We start from the raw sequence: 13,593 nt of genomic DNA, 5'->3' as shown, positions 1-13,593 counted from the left end.
TGTGAGTCAGGTGGTGCAGTAGCCTCATGTGAGTCAGGTGGTGCAGTAGCCTCACGTGAGTCACGTGGTGCAGTAGCCTCATGTGAGTCACGTGGTGCAGTAGCCTCACGTGAGACACGTGGTGCAGTAGCCTCATGTGAGTCAGGAGGTGCAGTAGCCTCATGTGAGTTAGGAGGTGCAGTAGCCTCATGTGAGTCACGTGGTGCAGTAGCCTCATGTGAGTCAGGTGGTGAAGTAGCCTCATGTGAGTCAGGTGGTGCAGTACCTCATGTGAGTCACGTGATGCAGTAGCCTCATGTGAGTCACGTGGTGCAGTAGCCTCATGTGAGTCACGTGGTGCAGTAGCCTCATGTGAGTCAGGTGGTTCAGTAGCCTCATGTGAGTCAGGTGGTGCAGTAGCTTCACGTGAGTCACGTGGTGCAGTAGCCTCATGTGAGTCACGTGGTGCAGTAGCCTCATGTGAGTCACGTGGTGCAGTAGCCTCATGTGAGTCACGTAGTGCAGTAGCCTCATGTGAGTCACGTGGTGCAGTAGCCTCATGTGAGTTACGTGGTGCAGCAGCCTCACGTGAGTCACGTGGTGCAGTAGCCTCATGTGAGTCACGTGGTGCAGTAGCCTCATGTGAGTCACGTGGTGCAGTAGCCTCATGTGAGTCACGTGGTGCAGTAGCCTCATGTGAGTCACGTGGGGCAGTAGTCTCACGTGAGTCACGTGGTGCAGTAGCCTCATGTGAGTCACGTGGTGCAGTAGCCTCACGTGAGTCACGTGGTGCAGTAGCCTCATGTGAGTCACGTGGTGCAGTAGCCTCATGTGAGTCACGTGGTGCAGTAGCCTCATGTAAGTCACGTGGTGCAGTAGCCTCATGTGAGTCACGTGGTGCAGTAGCCTCATGTGAGTCAGGTGGTGCAGTAGCCTCATGTGAGTCACGTGGTGCAGTAGCCTCATGTGAGTCACGTGGTGCAGTAGCCTCATGTGAGTCAGGTGGTGCAGTAGCCTCATGTGAGTCAGGTGGTGCAGTAGCCTCATGTGAGTCACGTGGTGCAGTAGCCTCATGTGAGTCAGGTGGTGCAGTAGCCTCATGTGAGTCAGGTGGTGCAGTAGCCTCATGTGAGTCAGGTGGTGCAGTAGCCTCATGTGAGTCAGGTGGTGCAGTAGCCTCACGTGAGTCACGTGGTGCATTAGCCTCATGTGAGTCACGTGGTGCAGTAGCCTCACGTGAGACACGTGGTGCAGTAGCCTCATGTGAGTCAGGAGGTGCAGTAGCCTCATGTGAGTTAGGAGGTGCAGTAGCCTCATGTGAGTCACGTGGTGCAGTAGCCTCATGTGAGTCAGGTGGTGAAGTAGCCTCATGTGAGTCAGGTGGTGCAGTAGCCTCATGTGAGTCACGTGATGCAGTAGCCTCATGTGAGTCACGTGGTGCAGTAGCCTCATGTGAGTCACGTGGTGCAGTAGCCTCATGTGAGTCAGGTGGTTCAGTAGCCTCATGTGAGTCAGGTGGTGCAGTAGCTTCACGTGAGTCACGTGGTGCAGTAGCCTCATGTGAGTCACGTGGTGCAGTAGCCTCATGTGAGTCACGTGGTGCAGTAGCCTCATGTGAGTCACGTGGTGCAGTAGCCTCATGTGAGTCACGTGGTGCAGTAGCCTCATGTGAGTCACGTGGTGCAGTAGCCTCATGTGAGTTACGTGGTACAGCAGCCTCACGTGAGTCACGTGGTGCAGTAGCCTCATGTGAGTCAGGTGGTGCAGTAGCCTCATGTGAGTCAGGTGGTGCAGTAGCCTCATGTGAGTCACGTGGTGCAGTAGCCTCATGTGAGTCACGTGGGGCAGTAGTCTCACGTGAGTCACGTGGTGCAGAAGCCTCATGTGAGTCAGGAGGTGCAGTAGCCTCATGTGAGTCACGTGGTGCAGTAGCCTCATGTGAGTCACGTGGTGCAGTAGCCTCACGTGAGTCACGTGGTGCAGTAGCCTCATGTGAGTCAGGTGGTGCAGTAGCCTCATGTGAGTCACGTGGTGCAGTAGCCTCATGTAAGTCACGTGGTGCAGTAGCCTCATGTGAGTCACGTGGTGCAGTAGCCTCATGTGAGTCAGGTGGTGCAGTAGCCTCATGTGAGTCACGTGGTGCAGTAGCCTCATGTGAGTCACGTGGTGCAGTAGCCTCATGTGAGTCAGGTGGTGCAGTAGCTTAATGTGAGTCACGTGGTGCAGTAGCCTCATGTGAGTCACGTGGTGCAGTAGCCTCATGTGAGTCAGGTGGTGCAGTAGCCTCATGTGAGTCAGGTGGTGCAGTAGCCTCATGTGAGTCAGGTGGTGCAGTAGCCTCATGTGAGTCAGGTGGTGCAGTAGCCTCACGTGAGTCACGTGGTGCAGTAGCCTCATGTGAGTCACGTGGTGCAGTAGCCTCACGTGAGACACGTGGTGCAGTAGCCTCATGTGAGTCAGGAGGTGCAGTAGCCTCATGTGAGTTAGGAGGTGCAGTAGCCTCATGTGAGTCACGTGGTGCAGTAGCCTCATGTGAGTCAGGTGGTGAAGTAGCCTCATGTGAGTCAGGTGGTGCAGTAGCCTCATGTGAGTCACGTGATGCAGTAGCCTCATGTGAGTCACGTGGTGCAATAGCCTCATGTGAGTCACGTGGTGCAGTAGCCTCATGTGAGTCACGTGGTGCAGTAGCCTCATGTGAGTCACGTGGTGCAGTAGCCTCACGTGAGACACGTGGTGCAGTAGCCTCATGTGAGTCAGGAGGTGCAGTAGCCTCATGTGAGTTAGGAGGTGCAGTAGCCTCATGTGAGTCACGTGGTGCAGTAGCCTCATGTGAGTCAGGTGGTGAAGTAGCCTCATGTGAGTCAGGTGGTGCAGTAGCCTCATGTGAGTCACGTGATGCAGTAGCCTCATGTGAGTCACGTGGTGCAATAGCCTCATGTGAGTCACGTGGTGCAGTAGCCTCATGTGAGTCACGTGGTTCAGTAGCCTCATGTGAGTCAGGTGGTGCAGTAGCTTCACGTGAGTCACGTGGTGCAGTAGCCTCATGTGAGTCACGTGGTGCAGTAGCCTCATGTGAGTCACGTGGTGCAGTAGCCTCATGTGAGTCACGTGGTGCAGTAGCCTCATGTGAGTCACGTGGTGCAGTAGCCTCATGTGAGTTACGTGGTGCAGCAGCCTCACGTGAGTCACGTGGTGCAGTAGCCTCATGTGAGTCACGTGGTGCAGTAGCCTCATGTGAGTCACGTGGTGCAGTAGCCTCATGTGAGTCACGTGGTGCAGTAGCCTCATGTGAGTCACGTGGGGCAGTAGTCTCACGTGAGTCACGTGGTGCAGAAGCCTCATGTGAGTCAGGAGGTGCAGTAGCCTCATGTGAGTCACGTGGTGCAGTAGCCTCATGTGAGTCACGTGGTGCAGTAGCCTCACGTGAGTCACGTGGTGCAGTAGCCTCATGTGAGTCACGTGGTGCAGTAGCCTCATGTGAGTCACGTGGTGCAGTAGCCTCATGTAAGTCACGTGGTGCAGTAGCCTCATGTGAGTCAGGAGGTGCAGTAGCCTCATGTGAGTCACGTGGTGCAGTAGCCTCATGTGAGTCACGTGGTGCAGTAGCCTCATGTGAGTCACGTGGTGCAGTAGCCTCATGTGAGTCACGTGGTGCAGTAGCCTCATGTGAGTCACGTGGTGCAGTAGCCTCATGTGAGTCACGTGGTGCAGTAGCCTCATGTGAGTCACGTGGTGCAGTAGCCTCATGTGAGTTACTTGGTGCAGCAGCCTCACGTGAGTCACGTGGTGCAGTAGCCTCATGTGAGTCACGTGGTGCAGTAGCCTCATGTGAGTCACGTGGTGCAGTAGCCTCATGTGAGTCACGTGGTGCAGTAGCCTCATGTGAGTCACGTGGGGCAGTAGTCTCACGTGAGTCACGTGGTGCAGAAGCCTCATGGGAGTCAGGAGGTGCAGTAGCCTCATGTGAGTCACGTGGTGCAGTAGCCTCATGTGAGTCACGTGGTGCAGTAGCCTCACGTGAGTCACGTGGTGCAGTAGCCTCATGTGAGTCACGTGGTGCAGTAGCCTCATGTGAGTCACGTGGTGCAGTAGCCTCATGTAAGTCACGTGGTGCAGTAGCCTCATGTGAGTCAGGAGGTGCAGTAGCCTCATGTGAGTCACGTGGTGCAGTAGCCTCATGTGAGTCACGTGGTGCAGTAGCCTCATGTGAGTCACGTGGTGCAGTAGCCTCATGTGAGTCACCTGGTGAAGTAGCCTCATGTGAGTCACGTGGTGCAGTAGCCTCATGTGAGTCACGTGGTGCAGTAGCCTCATGTGAGTCAGGAGGGGCAGTAGCCTCATGTGAGTCACGTGGTGCAGTAGCCTCATGTGAGTCACGTGGTGCAGTAGCCTCATGTGAGTCACGTGGTGCAGTAGCCTCATGTGAGTCACGTGGTGCAGTAGCCTCACGTGAGTCACGTGGTGCAGTAGCCTCATGTGAGTCACGTGGTGCAGTAGCCTCATGTGAGTCACGTGGTGCAGTAGCCTCATGTGAGTCACGTGGTGCAGTAGCCTCATGTGAGTCACGTGGTGCAGTAGCCTCATGTGAGTCAGGTGTGAAATAAGATCTGTTAATTTATAATGTCTGGGAAAAGCAACAAAGCAGAAGAACAAACAAAAACAGATTATTATGGACTATATTGTCGAGAAGAAAACCTCAGTCACTCCTCTCCCAGAACTATCCCTCCCCTCCCTGAACTGTCCCTCCCCTCCCAGAACTGTTCCTCCCCTCCCAGAACTATCCCTCACCTCCCAGAACTATCCCTCCCCTCCCAGAACTATCCCTCCCCTCCCAGAACTATCCCTCCCCTCCCAGAACTGTCCCCCCCCCCTCCCAGAACTATCCCTCCCCTCCCAGAACTATCCCTCCCCCCCCAGAACTATCCCTCCCCTCCCAGAACTATCCCTCCCATCCCAGAACTATCCCTCCCATCCCAGAACTATCCCTCCCCTCCCAGAACTGTCCCTACCCTCCCAGAACTGTCCCTCCCCTCCCAGAACTATCCCTCCCCTCCCAAAACTATCCCTTCCCTCCCAGAACTATCCCTCCCCTCCCAGAACTGTCCCTCCCCTCCCAGAACTATCCCTTCCCTCCCAGAACTATCCCTCCCCTCCCAGAACTATCCCTCCCCTCCCAGAACTGTCCCTCCCCTCCCAGAACTCTCCCTCCCATCCCAGAACTATCCCTCCCCTCCCAGAACTGTCCCTTCCCTCCCAGAACTGTCCCTCCCCTCCCAGAACTATCCCTCCCCTCCCAGATCTATCCCTCCCCTCCCAGAACTATCCCTCCCATCCCAGAACTATCCCTCCCCTCCCAGAACTATCCCTCCCATCCCAGAACTGTCCCTCCCATCCCAGAACTATCCCTCCCCTCCCAGAACTATCCCTCCCCTCCCAGAACTATCCCTCCCCTCCCAGAACAATCCCTCCCCTCCCAGAACTATCCCTCCCCTCCCAGAACTATCCCTCCCATCCCAGAACTATCCCTCCCCTCCCAGAACTATCCCTCCCCTCCCAGAATTATCCCTCCCCTCCCAGAACTATCCCTCCCCTCCCATAACTATCCCTCCCATCCCAGAACTATCCCTCCCATCCCAGAACTATCCCTCCTCTCCCAGAACTATCCCTCCCCTCCCAGAACTATCCCTCCCATCCCAGAACTATCCCTCCCCTCCCAGAACTATCCCTCCCCTCCCAGAACTATTCATCCCCTCCCAGAACTATCCCTCCCATCCCAGAACTATCCCTCCAATCCCAGAACTATCCCTCCCATCCCAGAACTATTCCTCCTATCCCAGAACTATCACTCCCCTCCCAGAATTATCCCTCCCCTCCCAGAACTATCCCTCAACTCCCAGAACTATCCCTCCCATCCCAGAACTATCCCTCCCATCCCAGAACTATCCCTCCCATCCCAGAACTATTCCTCCCATCCCAGAACTATCCCTCCCATCCCAGAACTATCCCTCCCATCCCAGAACTATCCCTCCCCTCCCAGAACTATCCCTCTCATCCCAGAACTATCCCTCCCCTCCCAGAACTATCCCTCCCCACCCAGAACAGAGTGTGAATCACCTTGTAATGGTGTCCGAGGAGAGTCCGGCCTCGCATATCGCCAGCTATGAAGGCGTGAGTGCCTGCCATCAATGCCGCCACCATAGCATCATCATGTAGCATTAGGTCTGTTTTATTCCACAACTTCTTATAGAGGTCATCATTGGTATTCTTCAGCACCCATGACAGGCCACCACCGATGTCCTTCAATGCCAACCTTTTATAAATTATTGCATTAGTTATTACCACTGAGTCACAATAATTATTTTTCCTTAGACTATTTAATAATAGTTTATATTTTATAATGAGTAACATTATTTTCACACACAAAACACACACACTCAGACACACACACACACACACATATATATATATATATATATATATATATATATATATATATATATATATATATATATATATTTTATATATATATATATATATATATATATGTCGTACCTAGTAGCTAGAACGCACTTCTCAGCCTACTATGCAAGGCCCGATTTGCCTAATAAGCCAAGATTTTATGAATTAATTGTTTTTCGACTACCTAACCTACCTAACCTAACCTAACCTAACTTTTTCGGCTACCTAACCTAACCTAACCTATAGAGATAGGATAGGTTAGGTTAGGTAGGGTTGGTTAGGTTCGGTCATATATCTACGTTAATTTTAACTCCAATAAAAAAAAATTGACCTCATACATAATGAAATGGGTAGCTTTATCATTTCATAAGAATAAAATTAGAGAAAAAATATTAATTCAGGAAAACTTCACTTATTAGGCAAATCGGGCCTTGCATAGTAGGCTGAGAAGTGCGTTCTGGCTACTAGGTACGACATATATATATATATATATATATATATATATATATATATATATATATATATATATATATATATATATATATATATATATATATATATATATTTCAAAAAATTATATATATTATAATTATATATAGAAACAAAAAAATTCTTGAGCACCGTGGATTTGTCATATAAATCAGGCGTGCATTTTTAATGATGTTCATAGTTAAATGAAACACAAGGAGAAACAGTTGGTGCCTTGAGAAAGCCATTAAGCATATTTAAAACAATTCCAATGTTCACTGCCATTTAATGTTGTTATACAATTTTGTGATAAAGAGCCAAGGACAATTATTCAGAAATCTGAATCTGGGTTCAGAAGAACATGATCGATTTTGGAGGTCACAGTGGTCACAAATAACTTTGCAACACTAGCCCAGATGTGCTCGACTGTGGAGTTTGCTGGACACGACTGAACATTTATCACCATATATATAATAATCACCATTTATCACCATATATATAAGCTGGACACGAGTTCTCTCACATTGACAGTGGCTTGACGAAAAATGCAGACTAACCCCACACTCATCTGGTGCCCTCGGGAAGTGGAGATATTTGGGATGTATATATATATATCTCGATGTCTCAACTTCTTTTGTAGGGTCTGATGGTGTAGTGGGTTAAAGCATACTAGTTATGGCAGCTACTGGAAGGTAGTTGTGCTTTCTGGGTTCGAGTCCCACTGGTGGGTGTTGTCCAAAGATTGTTAATCTTCACTTGTGGTTTATGCAAGTATAGGCTTATATATATATATATATATATATATATATATATATGTCGTACCTAGTAGCCAGAGCGCACTTCTCAGCCTACTATGCAAGGCCCGATTTGCCTAATATGCCAAGTTTTCATGTATTATTTGTTTTTCGACTACCTAACCTAACCTAACCTAACTTTTTCGGCTACCTAACCAAACCTAACTTATAAAGATAGGTTTGGTTAGGTTAGGTAGGGTTGGTTAGGTTCGGTTATATATCTACGTTAATTTTAACTCAAATAAAAAAAAATGTCCTCATACATAATGAAATGGGTAGCTTTATCATTTCATAAGAAAAAAATTAGAGAAAAAATATTAATTCAGGAAAACTTGGCTTATTAGGCAAATCGGGCCTTGCATAGTAGGCCGAGTAGTGCGTTCTGGCTACTAGGTACGACATATATATATATATATGACAATGTCAGACCACGGAGGAAAAATGAAACAGGAATTTCCTTAAGTACTTTCGTATATTAATACATCTTCAGAAGGAGTCCTTCTGAAGATGTATTAATATACGAAAGTACTTAAGGAAATTCCTGTTACATTTTTCCTCCGTGGTCTGACATTGTCACATTTTTAATCACGTGTTTATTTTCGTGATATACACACACACACACACACACATATATATATATATATATATATATATATATATATATATATATATATATATATATATATATATATATATATATATATATATATATATATATAAATATATATATATATATATATATATATATATATATATATATATATATATATATATATATATAACTTTAGAACACTAATATATATATATATATATATATATATATATATATATATATATATATATATATATATGTCGTACCTAGTAGCCAGAACGCACTTCTCGGCCTACTATTCAAGGCCCGATTTGCCTAATAAGCCAAGTTTTCCTGAATTAATATATTTTCTCTAATTTTTTTCTTATGAAATGATAAAGCTACCCATTTCATTATGTATGAGGTTAAAAAAAATTTATTCGAGTTAAAATTAACGTAGAAATATGACCGAACCTAACCAACCCTACCTAACCTAACCTAACCTATCTTTATAGGTTAGGTTAGGTTAGGTAGCCGAAAATGTTAGGTTAGGTTAAGTTAGGTAGGTTAGGTAGTCGAAAAAGCATTAGTTCATGAAAACTTGGCTTATTAGGCAAATCGGGCCTTGCATAGTAGGCTGAGAAGTGCGTTCTGGCTACTAGGTACGACATATATATATATATATATATATATATATATATATATATATATGTCGTACCTAGTAGCCAGAACTCACTTTTTGGCCTACTATTCAAGGCCCGATTTGCCTAATAAGCCAAGATTTCATGAATTAATTATTTTTCGACTACCTAACCTACCTAACCTAACCTAACCTAACTTTTTCGGCTACCTAACCAAACCTAACCTATAAAGATAGGTTAGGTTAGGTTAGGTAGGGTTGGTTAGGTTCGGTCATATATCTACGTTAATTTTAACTCCAATAAAAAAAATTGACCTCATACATAATGAAATGGGTAGCTTTATCATTTCATAAGAAAAAAATTAGAAAAAATATATTAATTCAGGAAAACTTGGCTTATTAGGCAAATCGGGCCTTGAATAGTAGGCCAAAAAGTGAGTTCTGGCTACTAGGTACGACATATATATATATATATATATATATATATATATATATATGTGTGTGTGTGTGTGTATATCACGAAAATAAACACGTGATTAAGAATGTGACAATGTCAGACCACGGAGGAAAATGAAACAGGAAATTTCCTTAAGTACTTTCGTATATTAAATACATCTTCAGAAGGAATGAATATATATATATATATATATATATATATATATATATATATATATATATATATATATATATATATATATATATATATATATATATATATATATATATATATATATATATATATATATATATATATATATATATATATATATATATTAGTATATTTTGGTAGCAGTCTTTCCTGTAGACATATATTATTAAATATGACCGAAAAAGTAAGATTAATAATTCTAACACGAATTTTCTCAATCTTTCGTACATTACGCTTCACTGTTGGAGGTAAATCAAAAATCAATTCTCCAAAATTCATTTTTATTTCTAGTCTGACGCGACACGGGCGCGTTTCGTAAAACTTATTACTTTTTCAAAGACTTTAGTTCACAAATACACAACTGATTAGAACTTACGTATCTCCGATTTTATATCTACATTTGAGTGAGGTGGGAGGGGTGATGTGGCATTAACACAAGACAGAACAAGAGGGAATATTAATAGGGTATTAAAAGTATCAACACAAGACAGAACACAAACAATGGGTATTGAATAGAAGTGTTTGTAGAAAGCCTATTGGTCCATATTTCTTGATGCTTCTATATTGGAGCGGAGTCTTGAGGTGGGTAGAATATAGTTGTGCAATAATTGGCTGTTGATTGCTGGTGTTGACTTCTTGATGTGTAGTGCCTCGCAAACGTCAAGCCGCCTGCTATCGCTGTATCTATCGATGATTTCTGTGATGTTTACTAGGATTTCTCTGGCGATGGTTTGGTTGTGGGAAGAGATTATATGTTCCTTAATGGAGCCCTGTTGCTTATGCATCGTTAAACGCCTAGAAAGAGATGTTGTTGTCTTGCCTATATACTGGGTTTTTTGGAGCTTACAGTCCCCAAGTGGGCATTTGAAGGCATAGACGACGTTAGTCTCTTTTAAAGCGTTCTGTTTTGTGTCTGGAGAGTTTCTCATGAGTAGGCTGGCCGTTTTTCTGGTTTTATAGTAAATCGTCAGTTGTATCCTCTGATTTTTGTCTGTAGGGATAACGTTTCTATTAACAATATCTTTCAGGACCCTTTCCTCCGTTTTATGAGCTGTGGAAAAGAAGTTCCTGTAAAATAGTCTAATAGGGGGTATAGGTGTTGTGTTAGTTGTCTCTTCAGAGGTTGCATGGCTTTTCACTTTCCTTCTTATGATGTCTTCGATGAAACCATTGGAGAAGCCGTTATTGACTAGAACCTGCCTTACCCTACAGAGTTCTTCGTCGACTTGCTTCCATTCTGAGCTGTGGCTGAGAGCACGGTCGACATATGCGTTAACAACACTCCTCTTGTACCTGTCAGGGCAGTCGCTGTTGGCATTTAGGCACATTCCTATGTTTGTTTCCTTAGTATAGACTCCAGTGTGGAAACCTCCGCCCTTTTCCATGACTGTTACATCTAGAAAGGGCAGTTTCCCATCCTTTTCCATCTCGTAAGTGAAACGCAGCACGGAACTCTGCCCAAATGCCTCCTTCAGCTCCTGCAGATGTCTGACATCAGGTACCTGTGTAAAAATGTCGTCAACATACCTGCAGTCTTAGTCGACATGAACTTGAAACCGGCCATATACTGCAGGTATGTTGACGACATTTTTACACAGGCACCTGATGTCAGACATCTGCAGGAGCTGAAGGAGGCATTTGAGCAGAGTTCCGTGCTGCGTTTCACTTACGAGATGGAAAAGGATGGGAAGCTGCCCTTTCTAGATGTAACAGTCATGGAAAAGGGCGGAGGTTTCCACACTGCAGTCTACACTAAGGAAACAAACATAGGAATGTGCCTAAATGCCAACAGCGACTGCCCTGACAGGTACAAGAGGAGTGTTGTTAACGCATATGTCGACCGTGCTCTCAGCCACAGCTCAGAATGGAAGCAAGTCGACGAAGAACTCTGTAGGGTAAGGCAGGTCCTAGTCAATAACGGCTTCTCCAATGGTTTCATCGAAGACATCATAAGAAGGAAAGTGAAAAGCCATGCAACCTCTGAAGAGACAACTAACACAACACCTATACCCCCTATTAGACTATTTTACAGGAACTTCTTTTCCACAGCTCATAAAACGGAGGAAAGGGTCCTGAAAGATATTGTTAATAGAAACGTTATCCCTACAGACAAAAATCAGAGGATACAACTGACGATTTACTATAAAACCAGAAAAACGGCCAGCCTACTCATGAGAAACTCTCCAGACACAAAACAGAACGCTTTAAAAGAGACTAACGTCGTCTATGCCTTCAAATGCCCACTTGGGGACTGTAAGCTCCAAAAAACCCAGTATATAGGCAAGACAACAACATCTCTTTCTAGGCGTTTAACGATGCATAAGCAACAGGGCTCCATTAAGGAACATATAATCTCTTCCCACAACCAAACTATCGCCAGAGAAATCCTAGTAAACAACACAGAAATCATCGATAGATACAGCGATAGCAGGCGGCTTGACGTTTGCGAGGCACTACACATCAAGAAGTCAACACCAGCAATCAACAGCCAATTATTGCACAACTATATTCTACCCACCTCAAGACTCCGCTCCAATATAGAAGCATCAAGAAATATGGACCAATAGGCTTTCTACAAACACTTCTATTCAATACCCATTGTTTGTGTTCTGTCTTGTGTTGATACTTTTAATACCCTATTAATATTCCCTCTTGTTCTGTCTTGTGTTAATGCCACATCACCCCTCCCACCTCACTCAAATGTAGATATAAAATCGGAGATACGTAAGTTCTAATCAGTTGTGTATTTGTGAACTAAAGTCTTTGAAAATGTAATAAGTTTTACGAAACGCGCCCGTGTCGCGTCAGACTAGAAATAAAAATGAATTTTGGAGAATTGATTTTTGATTTACCTCCAACAGTGAAGCGTAATGTACGAAAGATTGAGAAAATTCGTGTTAGAATTATTAATCTTACTTTTTCGGTCATATTTAATAATATATATATATATATATATATATATATATATATATATATATATATATATATATATATATATATATATATATATATGCGAACAAGCCTGAATGGTCCCCAGGACAATATGCAACTGAAAACTCACACCCCAGAAGTGACTCGAACCCATACTCCCAGAAGCAACGCAACTGGTATGTACAAGACGCCTTAATCCACTTGACCATCACGACCGGACATAATGAGGTGATAGCCGAGGCTATTTGAACCACCCCACCGCCGGCACTCGGATAGTAATCTTGGGCATAGCATTTTACCAAATCACCTCATTCTTTGGGGCACACGTGAGGAACACAAATTATATATATATATATATATATATATATATATATATATATATATATATATATATATATATATATATATATATATATATATATATATATATATATATATATATATATATATATATATATATATATATATATATATATATATATATATATATATATATATATGTATATACCTGCATTTGGGTGAGGCGATATGTTACAACAGTTTTGGATGAGGTGAAAACAAACTTTCAGCACAAGACAGAACACGAAACAATGGGTATAATATTTTGTAAGTTAAAGGGAAGAATGGAAGTAACTGCAAACGGCCTATTGGCCCATATTTCTTGATGCTTCTATATTGGTGCGGAGTCTTGAGGTGGGTAGAATATAGTTGTGCATTAATTGGCTGTTGATTGTTGGTGTCGACTTCTTAATGTGTAGTGCCTCGCAGATATCAAGCCACCTGCTATCGCTGTATCTATCGATGATTTCCGTGTTTTTTGTTAAGACTTCTCTGGTGATGGTTTGGTTGTGGGAAGAGATTATATGTTCCTTAATGGAGCCCTGTTGCTTATGCATCGTTAATCGTCTGGAAAGAGATGTTGTTGTCTTGCCTATATACTGAGTTCTTTGAGGCTTACAGTCCCCAAGTGGGCATTTGAAGGCATAGACGACATTGGTCTCTTTTAAAGCGTTCAGCTTTGTGTCTGGAGAGTTTCTCATGAGTAGGTTGGCAGTTTTCTTGGTTTTATAGTAAATTGTCAATTGTATCTTCTGATTTTTGT

This window comes from Procambarus clarkii, chromosome 71 (genome assembly GCF_040958095.1).
Source record: "Procambarus clarkii isolate CNS0578487 chromosome 71, FALCON_Pclarkii_2.0, whole genome shotgun sequence".
NCBI lineage: Eukaryota > Metazoa > Arthropoda > Malacostraca > Decapoda > Cambaridae > Procambarus > Procambarus clarkii.
Note: the sequence above shows the minus strand (reverse complement) of the source record.